The following is a 20,455-nucleotide window of genomic DNA, read 5'->3' as shown; positions in this document are numbered from 1 at the left end:
ATAAAAATCCAGAGAAGAGACTTCTCTGGTGGTCCAGTGGCTGATTCCCCACTTCCAATGAAAGAGGGTCAGGTTCAATTCTTGGTCAGGGAACTAGATCCCACATTCCACAAATAAGATCCCACCTGCTGAAGCTAAGACAGTGCAGCTAGAAGAAAAAAAAGAATTCAGAAAAAAATTAACTACTTTCAAAGGAAGAAAAAGAAAAATAGACTTATCTTCAACATTAAACTTCAGAAGCTGAATAGAATCACATACACAGTAGCCTGAAAAAGATTTGACTTACAAAGTTTATACCCACACAAATTATCATTTGCATAGGAAAGGAAAACTAAGACATTCTTAGATACCTCATAGTTCAGAAATATATCACCTCTGTACCGAAATAATTGAATATACACTTTAGTAAGTCAGGAAGGAAATCAAAGTACAAAAACTAAGAAAGATGAAATTCTGTTATAAAAGAAATACCTATAAATATTTGAAATAATTTAAATATTGGATGAGGCAAAAACTTGTCACAAATATAATGAGAATATTAAAAGTGATCTTTAAGGCATACAGTCCAAGTTTAAATAAATAATTTAGTAATAATGTGTTCTAAACTTCCTGATTATAGCAACAAGATCTCAAATGGTTAGAAAAGAGGTGGAAAGAAGGAGAAAGTTCTAATTTCCTCATTTTCTTATTTTCTATTTGTGAAAACAAGGAAATGATAGGTTCTCATTCTTACAATGACATTGTAATTGACATATACTATTTTATGTTTTTTCTTAAAAAACATGAAGGTAAATAATTACAAATATAATTGAAAATTATATATATATATATATATATTTTTTGCCACATCTCATGGCTCATGGGTTCTTAGTTCCTTACCAGGAATTGAACCCAGACCCTCGGCTGTGAAAGCACAGAATCCTAACCACTGGCCCGTCAGGTAATTCCTTATTTTTTCATGTTCCTCAATAGAGGAACAAATAAAGGAAGACATTGCTCAGATAACAAAGATGTGAAACTCTCATCCCAGTGGTTTATCAATCATCCAATAAGGAACTCTTGTGAACATTCCTCTACAACATTAAAAAAATTTTTTTTGGCTGCACCACATGGCATGTGGGATCTTAGTTCCCCAACCAGGGATCAGACCCATGCCCCCTGCAGTCAAAGCTCAGAGCCTTAACCATTGGACTGGCAGGAAAGTCTGAGTTTGGTTTTTTTTTTTTTGCAAGCATATACTCTGTCCTTGGGTTGCCCTTGCGGCCCAGCTGGTAAAGAATCTGCCTGCAATGCAGGAGACCTGGGTTCAATCCCTGGGTTGAGAAGATCCCCTGGAGAAGGGAACAGCTGCCCACTCCAGTATCATGGCCTGGAGTATCCCATAGACTGTGTAGTCCATGGGGTCGCAAGAGTCAGATACGACTGAGTGACTTTCACTTTCACTCTGTCCCCATTGTCACCTGCTGTCCTCACCACCACACTGTTTCTATTGACACTCTTTGTTCAGACTGTCTTCAAATTCATATATTTACCACGTTTGTCTTCTAACTTTTCCCCTAACTTTCTCTCTTGGCAAATTCTAATTTTTTTCTTTTTTAAAAAAATTCTTTTTAAAATTTTTAATTGGAGGATGATTGCTTTACAATACTGTGTTGAAAGAAAGAAAGTGAAGTCGCTCAGTTGTGTCCAACTTGGAGCGACCCGCTAGACTGTAGCCTGTCAGGCTCCTCCGTCCATGGGATTTTCCAGGCAAGAGTACTGGAGTGGGTTGCCATTTCCTTCTCCAGGAGATCTTCCCAACCCAGGGATTGAACCCGGGTCTCCCGCATTGTAGACAGACACTTTACCGTCTGAGCCACGTTTCTGCCATATATTAACATGAATCAGCCATCGGTATACATGTGTTCCTCCCTCTTGAACCTCCCTCGAACCTCCCACTCCATCCCACCCCTCTAGGTTAGCACAGAGCACTCAGTTTGAGTTCCCTGAGTCTGACAACAAATTCTCACTGGCTGTCTATTTCACATATGGTGATGGGTATGTTTCAATGTGACTCTTTCAATTCGTCCCTCTCTCTCCTTCCACAAGTCTGTCCTCTATGTCTGTGTCGCCATTGCTGCTCTGCAATCTTTCTGGACTTCATATATATGCATTAATATATTTGTTTTTCTCTTTCTTTAGTCTGTGATTAAGATACAGACTTACTCTGTTCTGTATAACAGGCTCTAAGATTCATCCACCTCTTTAGAACAGACTCAAGTGCATTCCTTTTTATGGCTGAGTAATACTCCACTACATATATGCAGTGGAATATTATATATGTAACTTCTTTATCCATTCATCTTTTGATGGACATTTAGGTTGTTTCCATGTCCTAGTTATTGTAAAAAACAAACAAAAAAAACAAACCAGTGCTGCAATGAACATTGGAGTATGTGTGTCTTTTTTCAATTATGGTTTCTTCAGGGTATATGCCCAGTAATGGTATTGTTGGGTCATATGGTAGTTTATTCCTAAATTTTAAAGAATTCTCCATACTGTCTAAATTTGATTATGTCCCTTTAGCACCTAAGGTTACTTCCTATTAACCTTAGGATAAAATCCAAACTCTAAACAAAGAGCCTGACTGGACTGAGTGACTGAACTGAACTGAACTGAAACATAGTCTAAGGTTTCTTCTTACTTCTCTATAGACTCATATCCTGCCTCCTCTTCTGGCTTTTTTCAATACCTCAAATGCTCCCTGTTTTGTTCTTTTCAGACAGAATAGTTCTGTCCTGTTTGCTAGTGCGTTTTCTTCATCGCAGAACACGTTTCCTTCACATTTTGCTTGGTCTGTTAAGGCCTCAGCTGAATGGGGTGAGTCAAAGCAAGGCCCTCACTTCACTTCTCTTCCAGGTTAGAACTCATATTTCACCCTTTTCATTTCCCTTTATGATATGTACCACACTTTAAATTCTAAGACACATATTTAGATGTTTTTGAAGTTAGAATGGCAATTACAACTGATATTAAAGAAACTTGCAAACTTGCAGTCTGAGGCCTAGATGGCCATTGCCCTCACAAAGGCAAACTCAAGCTGATACAGGCTAATGCAAACAGACTATAAATGAGAGTTCTCATTAAAATTGCCTCATTCATATGTTGGTATTGCCATTCACTAACCACATGACTACTTTACCAACTCTGAGCTTCAGTTTCTTCTCCTGTCAAGTATAAATTATAATATTACTGGCCTCAAATGTTGAGTCTGTATGTGTGTATGTACAGTGAGATAATGTGTGAACAGAACCTGAATTATAGGAGGAACTCAGTAAATATTAACTAATACAGTTGATAGTTGAACAACCAGAAGGTTGGGACACCAACCCCCTAAGGAGTTGAAAATACACATATAAATTTATAGTCAGCCCTCCATATCCATGGTTCTGTAGCTGCAGATTCAACCAACTACAAATCATGTAGGACTGTGGTGGTGGTAGTTGGTGGTTTAGTCGCTAAGTTGTGTCTGGCTCTTGTGACGCCATGAACAATAGTCTGTCCGTGGGATTTCCCAGATGAGAATACTGGAGTGGGTTGCCATTTCCATCTCCAGGGGATTTTCCTGACCCGAGGACTGAACCCAGATTCCTGCATTGCAGGCAGTCTCCTCTTTTGCAGGTGGATTTTTTACCCTGTGAGCCACCAGAGAATTAGTACTGTAGTGCAAGTTTGTAAAAAAAAAAACCCATGTATTAGTGGCCCCACCAGTTCAAACCCATGTTGTACAGGTAATATCTGTAACTTAAGTAGCTGGTTGTACATGCAGTTGATTTTTAATTTAAGTCAGAATTATCATTTAAAAAGTCTTTAAAAGTTTACCTTAAGGAAATGTAGAGATTGTACTTAGTAGAAAAATATCTTACTTTAAATTAATTGTCTTACATATGCCCAGTGAGCTAAAGGAAACCATGGACAAACAACCAAAGAAAGCCAGAACATGGTATATGAACAAAATGAGATTATCAGTAAAGGGATTAGAAAAATTGTAAAAAGAAACCAGATAGAAATTTCGGAGCTGAACAATACAATAAGTGAAATGGAAAATTCACTAGAGGAGTTTGACGACAGATTTGAGCAGGCAGAATAAGTTAGTAAATTTGATGATAAGATAATTGTAACTATCCAGATAGAGGGACAGAAAAAAAAAAGAATAAAGAAAAGTACATAGAGTCTAAGAGACGTATAAAACATCATCTTGCAAACCAAAATATACATTATGGAAGTTCTGAAGGAGAGGTGAGAGTAAAGGAGTGGAAAATAAATTTAAAGAAATAATGGCTGAAAACTTCCTGATATGTTGAAAGAATGAATCTGTACATTCAAGCAGTTCAATGAACTCAAGTAGGCTAAACTCAGATTCACCCTGAGATACATTATAATCAAAGTGTTAAATGTCAAAGACAATAATAAGAGAATCTTGAAAGCAGCGAGAAGCAACTCTTTATATACAAGGGATCCTCTGTAAGATTAACAGCCGATTTCACTTTAGAATCATGGAGGCCAGAAGGCGGTGGGATGACATACTTAAAATGCTGGGGGAAAAATAGGTGTCAATCAAAAATTCTGTATCTGGCAAAACCATTTTTCAAAAATGAAAGAGAAATTATGACATTCTGAGATACCAAAAAAAAAAAAAAAAAAGCTGAGAAAATTTGTTGCTAATAGATTTACCCTTAAAAGAATTATAGAGGGTCCTTCAGATAAAATGGAGAAGGAAATGGCAACCACTCCAGTAATCTTACCTGGAGAATTCCATGGACAGGGGAGCCTGGCAGGCTACAGTCCATGGGGTTGCAAAGAGTCAAGCATGACTGAGCAACTATCACTCAGATAAAAGGGTCGTTAGACAATAATTCAGAGCAACACAAGGAAATACACTTTGGTTAAGGCAACTATCTAGGTAGCTATAAAGACTGTCATGATTTTGTTTTTGGTTTATAACTTTTTATTTCCTGTATATTTAAAAGAAAATGCTTAAAAATAATTTATCTATGTTAATAGGCACACAATGTATAAAGATGAAATTTGTGATTACAAGGATGTAGAAGAGGGAAATAAACTATATAGGAGTGGAGCTTTCTGTATTATTAAGGCTAAGCTGGTATTAACTCAAATTGGATTGTTATAAATGTTTCAAATTATAATCCCCACGATAACCACTATGACAATATCTGAAAAAATACATAAAAGAAAATGAGAAGGGAATAATATGGTACACAGAAAAGAATCAAACACAAAAGAAGGCAGTAGTGGAGGAAGTGAAGACCAGAAAAATGGTATAAGGTATATAGAAATCAAATAATAAAAATGCAGAAGTAAACCCTGCTGCTAAGTCGCATCAGTCATGTCCAACTATGTGCGACCCCATAGATGGCAGCCCACCAGGCTCCTCCGTCCCTGGGATTCTCCAGGCAAGAATCCTGGAGTGGGTTGCCATTTCCTTCTCCAATGCATGAAAGGGAAAAGTGAAAGTGAAGTCGCTCAGTTGTGTCCTACTCTTAGCGACCCCATGGACTGCAGCCCACCAGGCTCCTCCATCCATGGGATTCTCCAGGCAAGAGTACTGGAGTGGGGTGCCATCGCCTTCTCTGAAACCCTTACTTATCAGTAATTCCTTAACTGTTAATAGATTAACCTCTTAATCAAAAGGTAGAGTTTTGTGGAATGGATAATATAACAAGATCAAGCAGTATACTGTCTATAATAGACTTGCTTTAGACCCATAGACACAAGTATGTTGAAAATAAAATAACAGAAAAAAAATTTTCATGCAAATAGTGGAAGAGAGATGGGGTGACTAAATTGATATCAAACAAAATAGATTAAGTTAAAAACTGTTACTAGAGACAAAAAAGAGACCTTATGTATGACAAAAGTGTCATTTATCAAGAAGACATAACAATTACACACATATACACATCAAACAATACAGCGCCCCCCCCCCGCCAAGTATATAACACAAATTATGATAGAACTGAAGGGAGAAATAGAGAGTACTACACTAACAGTTGGAGACTTCACTATCATTTTTAATGATGGATAGAAAAGCAGAAGACAAAAAAGGATATAGTAGACTTGAATAATAACATAAGTAATAGATCTAACATATATATATATAGAATATTTCACCCAACAGCAGCAAAGTACACACTCTTCTGAAGCAGATATAGATCTGTCTTAGACAGATCAAATGTTAGGCCACAAAAAGTCTCAATATATTTAAAAATGTTGAAATCATGCAAAGTATATTCTCCAACCAAATGAAATGAAGCTGGAAATCAATAACAGAAGGAAAAATGAAAAATCCACAAATATGGAAGTCAACCAACACATTTTTAAATAACCAATGAGTTAAAAAAGGAAGTCATGTTAAAATCATGAGTTAAAAAAGGAAATTACACTTAGAGATGGGTGAAAAAAATAAAATCATACCAAAATTTATAGGATGCAGTAAAAGCAGTGCTCAGAGAGAAATTAATAGAAGTAAATGTCTACATTAAAAAAGAAAAAAGATCTTAAATCAGTAACCTAACTTTACAGCTCAAGGAAGTAGAGAAAAAGAGCAAACTAAATCCAAAGACAGAAGAAGGAAGGAAAGATTGGAGCAGAGATGAATAAAATAAAGAATAGAAAAATAATATCAATGAAGTCAAAGTCAGTTCTTTGAAAAGATCAAAAAAATAGAAGAAACTTTAGCTAGACTTAAGAAAAGGGCAAAGAATAACAAGTAACTAAAATCAGAAATGAAAATGGGGACATTAACACACCAAACAGAAAAAAATAAGATTTATAAAAGAATAGTGTGAATCACCACACACCAAAATATTAGATAATCTAGATGAAATGTATAAATTCCTGTAAACACAAAATACCAAAACTGAATCTAGAAAAAACAACAACTGAAGAGATTTATATCAAATAAAGACATTGACTCAGTACCAAAAACCTCCCAACAAAGCAGTTCAGGACCAGATGGCTTCACCAGTGAATTCTACTGAACACTTAGAGAAGAATGATTCCCTTGTAGCTCAGCTGGTAAAAAATCTACCCGCAATGCCAGAGACCTGGGTTCGATCCCTGGGTTGGGAAGCTCTCCTGAAGAAGGGAAAGGCTACCCACTCCAGTATTCTGGCCCGGAGAATTCCATGGGCTATATAGTCCACGGTGTCACAAAGAGTCGGACACGACTGAGTGACTTTCACTTCACTTCACTTCACTTGTCAAACTCTTAAAAAAATAGAGGAGGAGGGAATACTTCCCAACACATTCTATGAGGCCAGCATTACTCAGATACTGAAGCTAGACAAAGATACTACAAGAAAAGAAAACTAAAAACCAGTGTTCTTTATGGATGCTGCTGCTGCTGCTGCTAAGTCGCTTCAGTTATGTCTGACTCTCTGTGACCCCATAGACAGCAGCCCTCCAGGCTCCCCCTTCCTTGGGATTCTCCAGGCAAGAAAACTGGAGTCGGTTCTTTATGGATGAAGATACAACAATTCTCCACAAAATACTTGCAAACTGAATTTAGTAGCATATTAAGTGGATTATACATGGTGATCAAGTGTGATTTATCCCTGGGATGAAAGACAGGTTAAACATAAAATCATTCGAATGCACAATTACACTGTGAGGCAAATACTTAAAAGAACTGAAATTAGGTACTCAAACAATGCAAGTGCACAGTCATAGCAGCATTGTTTACAACAGCCAAAAAGGGAAAACAGCTCCGCTACCCTGTCCATCAACAGATGAAGGGATTAATAAATTGTGTATACACATTACATAGATGTATCTTGAAAACTTTATGCTAGGTGAAAAAAGTCAGGCAGAAAAAGTCACATGTATGATTTCACTTGAAATATGCAGAATAGCTGTATTCGTATAGACAGAACACAGACTGGTTGTCCCCAGGGACTGAAGAGAGCAGGAAAGCAGAGCAACTGTTTAATGGGCACAGGGTTTCCTTTTGGGGTAATAAAAATGCTTTGAAACTAGATAGATGTGGTGGTTGCACAAGATTGTGAGTGGACCAAATGCCACTGAATTGTTCACTTTACAATGTTTAATTTTGTTCTGTGAATTTTACCTCAATTTTTTAAAAGGAAAAAATAAGGAAATTTAAATAAACTATAAACTGAGTTAATAAGAATGTACCAATATTGTTCCTCAATTGTCACAAATGTACCACACATTAATATGTTAATAATAGGGGAAACTATGTGTCTTGGGGAGCAGGGGAAAGGATGGGGAAGAGGCAGGATTGTACATGGAACTTTCTGTAGGGTTTGTTCACTTTTACTCTAAATCTAAAACTGGTCTTAAAAGATCTATTAGCTAAAGAAAAAAGCCCTTTGTTTTCCTAAATAACTCTGGGATCAGAGAGGAAATAAAATGGCAATTAAAAAACAAAATGATAATGTGAAATTGACACAGCAAACGTGTTTAAGAGTCGTTAAAATGGTATTCAGAAAATTCCTAGAATTAAATACTTTGATTCCAAAATAAGAAAGAATACAAGTAAATGAACTAAGCATCCGACTGTAAAACTGAGGAAAGGAAAAGTAAAATAGTTTAAAAAGAGGGAAGGGCAGTAGGAAAATAGAGTAAAGATAAAGGCAAAAATTAATTATTTTAAAAAGAGCTAACCATAAAAGTGATACATCCAAGAGATTTACACTTTGATGTGTCATATCAGGGAAAAAAGAGAGAGAGAAACATAAATGGACAAAGTTAATAATGAAAATGGTTATCCATATGGTTATGAAGATGATCAGAAATACAATACTTTGCATAATAATACATTTGAAAACGTTCATAAAACTTTACTTATAAAATATATAAAAAACCTAAACTGTGTGAAAAATAAGCGTAAAACTTGAATAGATCAATAACAACAGAAAACATTGAAAAGCTTTTAAAGAATTACTTCCAAAAATGTGTGCCAAGGACAAACGATTTTCTCTTTAAACATCTCAAGGAGCCGCTAAGTCCCATGAAACTTTTTTAGAACATGGAAATGTTTGGTAGTTTTCTCGGAAAATAAAAATGCAGATTAATTTCACTTATAAATAGGAATGCAAAAACTCTCAATATACTATAGGCATTTCTTTTTCAGTATGTATTTTGTTAATATAAACCCGTATAAGGTGAATCAATTTGGACACACGTTTTGCACACCACTTTTGGCTGAACTGTGGCCTGCAGATAGCACTGCTAAAAGAGGGAGAAAGCTTTTTGCACAATGTGTAGGAGCAGCTGCTTTGTTTGAGTAATGGTTGCTCTGCCTTGATAGGGTTCCTTGGCTATGCCACATTGTTTTCATTCTTTTCTGTTAATTTGAGTTGTGAACTGAATTGTGAAGCCAAAATAATAGAGGAGAGGCGTAAAGCATGTGGACTGAAGAGAAAATGAGGAAATGTGTAGGTTTGGTTTGTTCTGTTTTGATCAGCCAATTTATTATCTAGAGCAATAACAAAATACACTTTATAATTATGAACCTACTTTTATTACTGTGGGATGATTTTTATACCATGTACTTTAAAAAATGCAACTACTGTATCATGCAACTACAGGACCCATACAGTTTAAAAGTAGAAACACTATGGTTGTCTCTAATGATATAAAAAAGACAATGAATATAGTTTAACATGAAGTCTTGATTCACTGTTAGCAAATTAGGGTTAGAAGTATATTTGGTAGTTATTTGGTTTTTATGATTAAGGTGTTTATCTCAAACCAATAGCCAACGTCATTTTTAATGTTAACCACTAGGGAAATTCCCACTGAGATCAGAACATGATGAGGTTGGCTGCTATCTCCTGTTATAAACACTGTTCTAGAAGTTCTGGCCAATGTTACCATCAGAAGAAAAAAAGAAGACAAAGTTATGTTTTTCCTATCTGGGCATTGCATGTGAATTACCCAAAATAATTTAGAATAAGTAAAATATCAATGCAATGACTGGATGCAAGGTAAAATTATTACATCAAGAACTTTCCTAAATGCCAGCAGTGTTTAGTTAGAAAATACAATGAAAAGAATGTCCCTATCAAGATTGCATCCCTATTACCCTCATGAAGAAGATAAAATACATTGGAATACATTTTATAATGAACAACCTGTTTCCTGAGGCCTTGGCACACGGAAAGAAAAAATGTTTGCCGACAAGAAGTTTCTTTCCTGTAAAGAATGATTGTTTTCTTCAAATTAGTGCATAAGTTTCATGAAATTCCAACCAACACTTTTGGGGAGGAATTTTAGAAATTTCTTTGAATCTTCCAGTTGGCCATCTCTTTCACTGTCACAAGTGTTTAAGAGAAATAATTGGACATTGCTTTAGTTGACTGCTAGCAGGAACTTCAGTCAGGTTAGACCTGAAATACATTCCCAGGTCCTTGTTCTGCATGGGGGCAGATAAATGTGAGCACCTGTGCCCAGGTGGAAGAGAGTGCTGGAGGGAGTGAGGAGATGGAATGGGCAAGTAAGGACAAGGAAGACCTAGTAATGAATTATACGTTTCTGTAAATGACTTGGCTCTCCTGTGACCTTGGCCCAGTATTATCCTTCCCCTGAAACCCCATCTTTTTGCAGTTTGGATAAGATACCTCAAAATATGTTTCAATGTTATAAAAAGGCAAGGCAGTGGTAACAGCCAGAAAAAAAGAAGTGATGTGGATTTATGGTTAACCCCTGGCTCTGCTAGTTACTCGGAGAAGGCAATGGGACCCCACTCCAGTACTCTTGCCTGGAAAATCCCATGGATGGAGGAGCCTGGTGGGCTGCAGTCCATGGGGTCGCGAAGAGTCAGACACGATTGCGCAACTTCACTTGCACTTTTCACTTTCATGCATTGGAGAAGGAAATGGCAACCCACTCCAGTATTCTTGCCTGGAGAATCCCAGGGATGGGGGAGCCTGGTGGGCTGCTGTCTATGGGGTCGCACAGAGTCGGACACGACTGAAGTGACTTAGCAGCAACAGCTGCTAGTTACTAGTTGGAAGGTCCTGTGATCATTTTCCCTCTGGCAGACACAATAAATGGCAGGTATTATATAACAGTAGTGATGACCCTTGTAGTTTCATCTTTTTTGAACAATCAACTTATTCTCAAGAATACACTACACAATCTTTAATATTCAATTCTTGTGAAAATAAAGGCCAACTGATAATGAAATAAATAGACTGGATTGCTATTATTGTGTAAATTTAAATGTTTGAAGATAGGTAATGCAAAGTTTTCTATTAATATAAGGAAAATACTGTAAAGAAATATTTATAAACATATTTCTTAGAAGATGGAAATGAACACACTGAATCAGGTCAGAATTGATCTTTAAAAATTTAACCAAAAAAGTATGACTATATATATAGTATTTACTTTTCAACCTAATAAGCTATATACAACTTAACTTATGCCAAATATAGATACCTTTTAAGTTTTACGTTATAGAAACCACTCACTGGAAAAGGCTGTATTCCAGACATGAGCTTTAAAAAAACATTTCAAACAGAGACATAAATTTTATCTTAAAAGTTGGGACAGTAGCAAAAGGATCACAGTTTTTTAAAATGTCTCGTAATCTTGGCTAGGGACCACATTTTTTAAAAGGCTGAATTTCCAACTATGGCAATGAACAAAAGACGTTATTGAATCACATCATAAATTACTCACTTAACAGAATCAATTGTAGAGCGAATCTGCAACACAGCAGTTTAAGACATTCAGGCTACCTTGCTAGTCTGTGAATTGGTAAGAACTACTAAAGTTCTAATTACCTCTTTTGCAGGTTACAAGACTCCTTCGTAGATTACTGCTCTTTAAAGAAGTAGACAGTTACAGAGTCTGGAAGTTTTATCTGCAGGCTGTAGTAATGCCGCTTAAACGGTCCTGAGATCTCCCTTGTGTTAAACTGGGAACTTCCACTGAGAAATCCCCCAACTTGAAGACTTCCTTTTTTGTAACTATCAACAGCCAATCATGGCAAGGTATTGAAATGAAGCAAAGGCTACCAGAAATGTCTGTAAACCACCGTGACTGTAGCTTTGACTTCCTTTTGAAGCAAAGATACTTTACTTGAAGAGCTAGGACATTTTAACAAAAATCCAGAAATTGTAAATCCCAAAATACATTTGGATTAAGCACATTTTCATGTTAGAAAATTTTAAAGAAAGCTTATTTGATAAATGGCTTTTTAAGGTTTTAGGAAATCACTTTTGGACCTAAGCAGTATAATTATAAACAGCAGGTGAAGACAAATTATTTTAGTATAGCTGTCTTTGCTTCATGGCCTACAGAGGATGAAGCCTCATAATAATAAAGTTTATGCTGGATTCCAGAGTCTGACCACAATTTTCTGCTTTCTTAAGCGTTTTCTTCCCAGGGAATTAAGATTCACTCCTGTATGGATAAGTGTATGTGCCAGAACACTGGGAAAATGCTTTACAAACACATAGATTCCTTTCAGGCTACTTGGAGCAAAACATCAAATTCTACATGCAAATAGAAGGCAGCATGTGCATCCCAGGTATTTCCTTTGTTGTAAAATTTCAGAGCTGGTGTTCTTAGACCCCATCTGTTCCATTTCCTTTTTATTACAGATGAGGAAATAGGAGAGAGCAAATGCTCAAAGTCACTAAGAAGGTTAGAGGCCAGATTAAAATCTGTTTTTTGAATCTGAGTGTATTTTTCTCAGTGTAGCAAGTTATTAAACAGGAAAAGAACTGTGGCGATGGAACCCTCTCCTCGTTCAACTCCTGCATTGTGCGGATGAGAAATCTGAGATCTTACTCAAAGGTTCCCAGTCAGTAAAAGACTAGAATTTAGAACTTCAGATTCTTGGTCTAGTTTCTTTCCCACTTTAAAACACCACCCTCTCTTAAGTGTCAAATAAGCCCGAGATATTTCTACTCCTGAAGAAATTATTGTATAAAAAGGAAATAATTCTGAATAATCTAAAATAATGAATAAGCTTATGATTAAAAACATTCCATTTACTTATCTAACATATAAGGAAGCATTAATATCCTTTAGCATCTTACATTGTCTAATTAGTTTACTGATATAAACCTCAAACTCTCTTGTGTATAATGGGAAAACAAAGCCTATCTCATACTGTAAATATAGCCAACAAAAAAGTGAACTAGCCTCTAGCGAAAGGAAAATTTTTCTCTCAAGAATTTACTTTCTTGAGTTGGATTTTAAAAACATAGTTTTGTTTGTTTGTTTTTAAATCGCTGTTGATGCTTTAACTGGGAAATGCCCCAATGATCCCTCCATTCTGGGCCCCTTCCCTCTTCTCCCACCCCCCCCCCCTTTTTTTTTCACTTTGGTGTATGAGCTTGGTATGAGCCCAAGTCACAGCAGAACCAGCTAATCCTGGGTAATTGGTCTCAACTTGATGGAGCACTGTTTGCAAGAAGGTCCTGAGGCCAAGATAAAGAAGACACAAAGACTTTTTTGGAGGAAATTTTGGCTGTGTGTGTGGAATGTAGAACCTATGCTGGTTCTGGCTCTAGGCAAAACATGTGAGGCAGATGGAAGTTTTTGTTATCTCTAGTGGTTCCTTTTCCTATTCCCTCCCCCTCCTGTTTTCCTGTCAGAGTCATACACCATGTGACTAGAGCAGACAGAAATACAGTGATTTCTGCAGGGGAGGAAGGAGCAAACTGGTATGGAGAGCCAAGAAAGCCAAGCCAGTGTTGGCAAGGGTTAGAGTATTATGTTTAGGACTGGAGGGGACTCAGTGGGTGGGGAGCTCCAAGCCCAAACTAGGGGTTAGGAGTCACAAGTCAGGTTCCAATTCAGGCAGAAGTGAACGACCAACAGTTTGCTAATCAAAGAATTAAGAGACTGCCACCATAGGACAACAAGGTTCTCTGGGCAGGTCTGGGTGAAAGGCCTCCCGAAGAAGAGTTCCTGGAAAGCAGAGTCTACCCTGGAGGAGGTGGAAGGCGCAAAAGCTGGTGTTCCTCACTGCTGACCGGGATTTAGAGATAAGCTTCTTCCTTCAGGAGGGGACCCAGGTGCCTGTAACTCTGGCCAAGGAGATAGGCAGCCAGGCTGCACGGGTAGGTGTTTAATTGGGAAACTTGATGACAAAGACACCTGCAGTACAAATCCATATTCCAGGCATGGTGTTTGTGGGAGAAGCAGAATTTTCTAGCCTCTACTTGCTGATGGGCTGATGCTCTGGGATTTCATTGGCCAATGGCCACAACAGGGCTGGCATTTGCGTGGATGATGGATACTCTTTTTTCACTACCACCTCAATCACTATAAACGGCACTGGGAGGAATGGTTGGTATGGATAGTTTGCAACATAAATTTCTGCCAAAGTATTGCTCCAGTAGGGATATGTACATTTTCTGCCATAGAGACTTGTAGAATCAAAGTGCCCTTAGAGTGAACAGGGGAAGGAGATTTGGTGGAAGTAGGGAGGAGGTAAGCATGCTAATTCAATAAACATATATTATCTATTAAGTGTTGGGTTCTACGCTGGTTGTAAAAATCACTCAAATGCTTTTTCTTGCCTTTGAGAGGCTTGTGATCTTAAGGAACAGACAGACAGGCAAACAATATTTTCCTCCACCCATTGCCAAAGATGAGAGCAGAGATACGTACAAGGTGCTGTGTGGGCAGAGAGGCAATTCTCAGAGCCAGAGCGACTCATGAGAAGATGCCTGCCTAGACATCCAGGAACTGAGCAAGCAGAAGATCAAGGGTTAAAAATCAATTTTGTACTTTTTGCATATTCTCAGTAAGTTCATTCTGATTTCCTTTAGGCTAACCGTGTGGCTTTTTGTTCATTTCTATAGATTCATAAGTAAAAATTGTCTAAGATCTTAATTCGGCTTTTAACATTCTAAAGGATTATTTATAGTCTTGATGATAGATAGACACCATTTTAGTGTTTTGGGTAACTATTGTTAGGAGCCAAAGCTGCAAGATACCCAGAGAGCCTGAGCATTTAAGAAGTATGTTAGGCCTGTTATTTTAAGACTAGGAATGAAAGTAGGATTCTACCTTTCCCAGTACTCTGTCATCCTCATTGTATGATGGCTACATATTTTTGGCTATCAAAAGAAAGAGGACACTTCCTTATGTATGAAGAAATAAATGTTGATAAAACTAAAATCCAAAAATATCTTGACAAACTCATGTTGTAGACTGATGCCTTATGAACTATAACAGGAGTAACTATAAAGTTGTCTAGTTACTACTTTTACTTATAGACTACATTACTCTACAACCACCCACCATCCTATAAACAAACAAAAAAACAGGAAAAAATTGCATATGGTCAGAAAGGGATGATGAGATGCAATTTGTAGCAGTCATACAAAAAAAGACTTAAGACTTTCACCTGAGATGGATGTAGGGGATGCTAATAAAATTCCAACATGAATAGGACCTTTGAATTCCCTCTAGAATGAGGGAAGCACTAGTTTTTCTTCCAGACCCATCTTTCCAGGTGTTACTGTTTAAAAAGACCATAGACAAACTAGTTATAAACTCATTCGTGTTACATATGTGTGATTGCAGGAATGGAAGATGTTTAGCTTATAGAAAGGAAATAACAGCATTTAAATATCAATTATATTCTTCTGTAGAGTTCCAAGGTAAACCTCAAGGTAAGTAGGAGACGAAAAGAAAACAATTTTGCTTTGCTGTAGAAAGAAAGAAAGGAAAATAGTAAGTTACCTTGGGAGATAATGAGTTCCATGGTCTGGGGAAAAAATCAACAGGATAAATGACTGTTGCTTGGGAACACTGAAAGGTTATAAAAAGTCTCAGCTAAGATAATAGTGACTAATACCTATATAGCATTTCCTGTGGTCCTGGCACAATTCTAAGTGATTTACATGTATTACCTCATTTAATTCTTTGAAGTACCCTACGAAGAAGGTGCTCTTTTACAGATACAAAAACTGAGGCATAAAGAGAGCGAACTAATTTATCCAAGGGCACATAGCTAGTATGGAGAAGGCAGTGGCAACCCACTCCAGTAACCTTGCCTGGAAAATCCCATGGACAGAGGAGTCTGGTAGGCTGCAGCCCATGGGGTCACTAAGAGTCGGGCACGACTGAGCGACTTCACTCTCAATTTTCACTTTTCTGCATTGGAGAGGGAAATGGCAACCCACTCCAGTATTCTTGCCTGGAGAAACACAGGCGCAGGGGCGCTCCTGGGCTGCCATCTATGGGGTCGCACAGAGTCGGACACGACTGAAGCGACTTTGCAGCAGCAACATAGCTAGTAAGTGTAAACCTCTGCCTGGAATGCAGAGACCCTGGTTCATATTCCCGGATGAGGAAGATCCACTGGAAAAGGGACAGGCTACCCACTCCAGCATTCTTGGGCTTCCCTGGTGGCTCAGCTGGTAAAGAATCCGCCTTCAATGCGGGAGACCTGGGTTGGGGAAGATCCCTGGAGAAGGGAAAGGCTACCCACTCCAGTATTCTGGCCTGGAGAATTCCACGCATTGTGTAGTCCATGGGGTCACCAAGAGTTGGACATGACTTAGCAACGTTCACTTTCACTTTCTGACATTTGTCTCTAAAGTCCGTGTTCTTAACAACTTCACTGTAGTGCATCTGGGATGTCCGTTACAGTGTACTTGATTGAATACAGATTCCTTCAGTCACTGAGAGCACGAAATCTTAGAGGGAGAAAGAAATTCAAATGTGTTCTCCACCACTTTTTATTTCTTCTCACGTCCAATTTGAAAGCTTCCAGCTTGCCAGGAAGTTAACAAACGTGTGTCACCTCCGATCCCTGCTGGATATCTACCAGGTTGGTCTTAGGATGGGCATGTAAGGAGGATATTACTAGAGACAGCAAAAGGAGTGTGGGGCAGGAGTAAGGATCATGGGGAGAAGTGGAGGAGGTTTTAGGCTTGCTGCCTTTTCTCAAGTGTCAATTTAGAGCAGCCTTGGAGCAGGTTCAATACCATTAGTTAAGGAAGATGACAGTGCACATTTTGTTTCTGCAGATTTACTTAGCCTTCAATTTTTTCCCCTTCTAATCTGTTATGGATTGCTCGGTAAGTCTCATAAAAAAATCCGTGATACTTCCTACCAGATACAAGGTAAAAGATCTAAGTCTCCATGAAAAATCTCTATAAGTTGACAGAATTTCATCAGGGAATGAAGGTACCTCATCACAGAAAGGTTTGTTTCAGTATTATACATTCTACTTTCTCTTTTAGTGGCCAGTGTAGCAATATATTTAGTTTATTGCCAACTGGTCCTTTCATTTTGATCTATGTACTTGGATTTCTCTTGTCTGAGGTTAATGAGAATCACCAACCAAAAGAATGAGTCTCACAGGCTATCAAGCTGAGAAACCCAGAAAATGGTTTAGGTATTAGAACAGAGAAATTAGAAATTATTTGGATTTTTTTATGAAGGTCAAAAATTTATAAATGGTGGAAAGCAAATTTTGTACTACCTGAGACATATTTATTTTGGATTTATAAATTTATGAAATTGAAATTGTTCTGAGGTGCTTAAGGTGCATCAATAATTTTCTATGCAAGCACACAGCACAGTAATTTAGTCCTGATATAGTTTCTAACATTAGCAGGATTAATAGTTCCAACTTGTAATTCTGTATAAATGAGGAGATAAAAAAACATTTTACCCCATCTATAACCTCTAAGACATAATGGCAGTGAAAAGAGAAGAGAAAAGACGGAGAGACAGGAAGGATAATCCAAAAACTCTGGATTTTTTCTATGGCTTCAATAAAATAAGTCAGGCTTTCAAAGATCTGGCCTTTGAAAATGGTTTAGCTTGATTCCAGGGGGATGTTGGGAGGATTAACTAGCTGAATCTTACAGAGAGATTTCATGATTTCTTCTGTGTTATTTATTCTTTGGTTTACCAGTTAAATTCTTTTTTAATTTTATCATATTTGGAGAAATGCCAGAAACATGATAAAAAATTCAATAAACATGGGTTCCAAGTAAAATCACAAGCTATTGTTTGAGGAGGAAAAATTGAGGTCGTACTAGAAGTGTAGGCGTAATTGTGTGTATATGTGTACATGCTGTTCTTTAGATAACCTAGTTGTAGTCCTCTACTTCAAAGGGGAAGAAACTGAGATTCAGATTGACTTTTTCAATATCAAGCAGCTGATTGATAGTGTTGACAGCTTTCCTATCGTTAAGAATTAGAGATTCTAGATCCCATGTACCTGATCATCTTTGACTTTATAATATGAGGATGCCGTTAAGGTTTGGAAGCTGAGTGGAGGTGACTAGAGAACTTTAGGTTACTCTATAAGTGAGTGGCCTATGTGCTTTATCTCTTGTCGTTGAGTTTCAGGCTTTGAATGGGGAAAATCTCTGCTTTATTGAGAGGTAGTCTAGCAGAAGGGTTAGGCACACAGTTTCTGGAGACTTATTGTCTAGGTTCCAAATCCTAACTCCATTCTTGGATAGCTCCTTGCCTAAATCTTACAATAGTTTTGAGGACTGAATGAGTGTATCTAAAGAATTTAACCACTTAGCACATGATGAGACTATGTGAGATTTTTGTTGTTGTTTATTCACTGTCTATAAAATCAGAATGTGAATTTAAATGAGCTTTACAGGAAAACTAGACAGAGGGAAATTAAATTATTTAAGCAAGATCTTTTTATATCTCTGTGTAGGATCCATATTGTTTTTTCTTTTTCTCCCTTATAGTCTATGTGCAGTTTGGAAAAACTCCACCCTTGATTCCATGCGTAAGCTAGGATTGGCTTAAATCAGTCAGCATATAACATTTCCCTGAACTTCGCTCTTGTGGTGAGCAGATCTACTGGTGAGAGCTATTAAGTGACTCAAGTCAATCTAATCTCGGTGAATTCCAGAACTCTGGTCTGGAATACAGAGCTTACTTTCCTTTATCTCTTGACTTCCCTATTATGTAGCACTTTAAAAAATTGTTTAAGCTAATTTGAGTTGGCTTTTCTGTTACTGGCAACCAAAATCTTCCTGCTATAATACTTGTTATAGTAAAAAAAGAAATCATGAGTAACAGCAATAGCCATCAAAAAAAAAAAAAAAAAAAGACTTTTGGAGAAGTTGCTATGTGGCAAGCACTGTCCTAGGTACTGATCTTTGTAACAACTCCGTGAGACAGTCATGAATCTCATGAGTCAAAGAGCGAAACTCTGAACACCATGTACAAAGTATGACCGTAGGCCTCATGCTTCCAGCAGATCCTGTTTGTGGCATTCAGGTTAGTTCAGTCGCTCAGTCGTGTCCGACTCTTTGCGACCCCATGAGTTGCAGCACGCCAGGCCTCCCTGTCCATCACCAACTCCTGGAGTTCACTCAAACTTACGTCCATAGAGTCAGTGAGGCCATCCAGCCATCTCATCCTCTGTCGTCCCCTTCTCCTCCTGCCCCCAATCCCTCCCAGCATCAGGGTCTTTTCCAATGAGTCAACTCTTTGCACAAAGTGGCATATTTTGTACTAATATTTCTGCAGAAAACAAATATAAAAGTCTAACTAGTTTGGCTTCCTTTTCCTTGATCCCTCAGATGATTTTAAAAATAAGTACATGGCATAATCATTTGGGCACAACAATACTGACACTTGATGATTGATTAGGGCCCTGTGTATTTAGGTTTGAATTTTTAATTTTGTTTGTTTATTTGCTTTGTTTTAGTGCAGGCTTAATGTGAGAATTTTTTCCTAAGATTTGAAGGTTCATTGTTTTTTTTTCTACCTCATTTATTATAATCAAGATATTATGTTCATTTGCAATAGATTGCTGTGGCAGAAAGTCAAACTGTCTGATTCTTTGCATTCTTTGAGTTTTTAAACACATGCTTTGATAGTTTATTCCTCAGAAATGAAGATATTTTCCTCCCCCTTCTTATATCAGTGAGAAGCCAATAGGGGAAACAGACACCATAGAGTAATTTAAACAGGAAAAATTTTATATAAAGAATTATTAATTGTAACAGATGGTGATTTATAAAGGGTAAAGATAACTCAAAAGAATAGCCTAGAGTTCAGGGAGGGTACCCAAAGAGGGGACAAATGTAGAAAATATTCCTCTTACCTAAGACTGAGATTAAGGCCACATTGGAAAAGGTATGGCTGTGGACCCCTGGATTGCAGAGAATTTTGCAATCCAGTTGCCCAGATTAGGACTGATCTGTGGACACTGGACAAGTAGGAACCACTCCTCCAAAGTGCTGATGGGCCAAGGCTGGGTAACTGACTTCTGGGATGCCTATGAGACTCATTAGGAAGCTGTCGATCAGGATGCTGCTGAAACTTGATGAGAAGTTGTCTGTACATGTGCCACAGTAACTTGATGGATATGAGTGCCACTGGATGAACTTCAAACATGAAGCTGGCAGCAATGAGCTGGGAACAAGAAGAAGCAAATGGAAAGTACCAGAATCAGTAG

General features: G+C 37.6%; 1 protein-coding gene across 1 annotated transcript in view; it reads right to left on the bottom strand.

Annotated features, from left to right (window-relative positions):
• The window catches only part of TANK (TRAF family member associated NFKB activator), a 98,352-nt gene extending 86,405 nt beyond the window's left edge, over positions 1-11,947 (bottom strand). Inside the window, exon 1 of the mRNA XM_013969371.2 lies at positions 11,817-11,947. The gene's annotated coding sequence lies outside the window, so the exon portion shown is untranslated. The remainder of the gene's footprint in view (positions 1-11,816) is intronic.

This window comes from Capra hircus, chromosome 2 (genome assembly GCF_001704415.2).
Source record: "Capra hircus breed San Clemente chromosome 2, ASM170441v1, whole genome shotgun sequence".
Taxonomy (NCBI): Eukaryota; Metazoa; Chordata; class Mammalia; order Artiodactyla; family Bovidae; genus Capra; species Capra hircus.
Note: the sequence above shows the minus strand (reverse complement) of the source record. Positions and strands in the feature narration are given on the sequence as shown.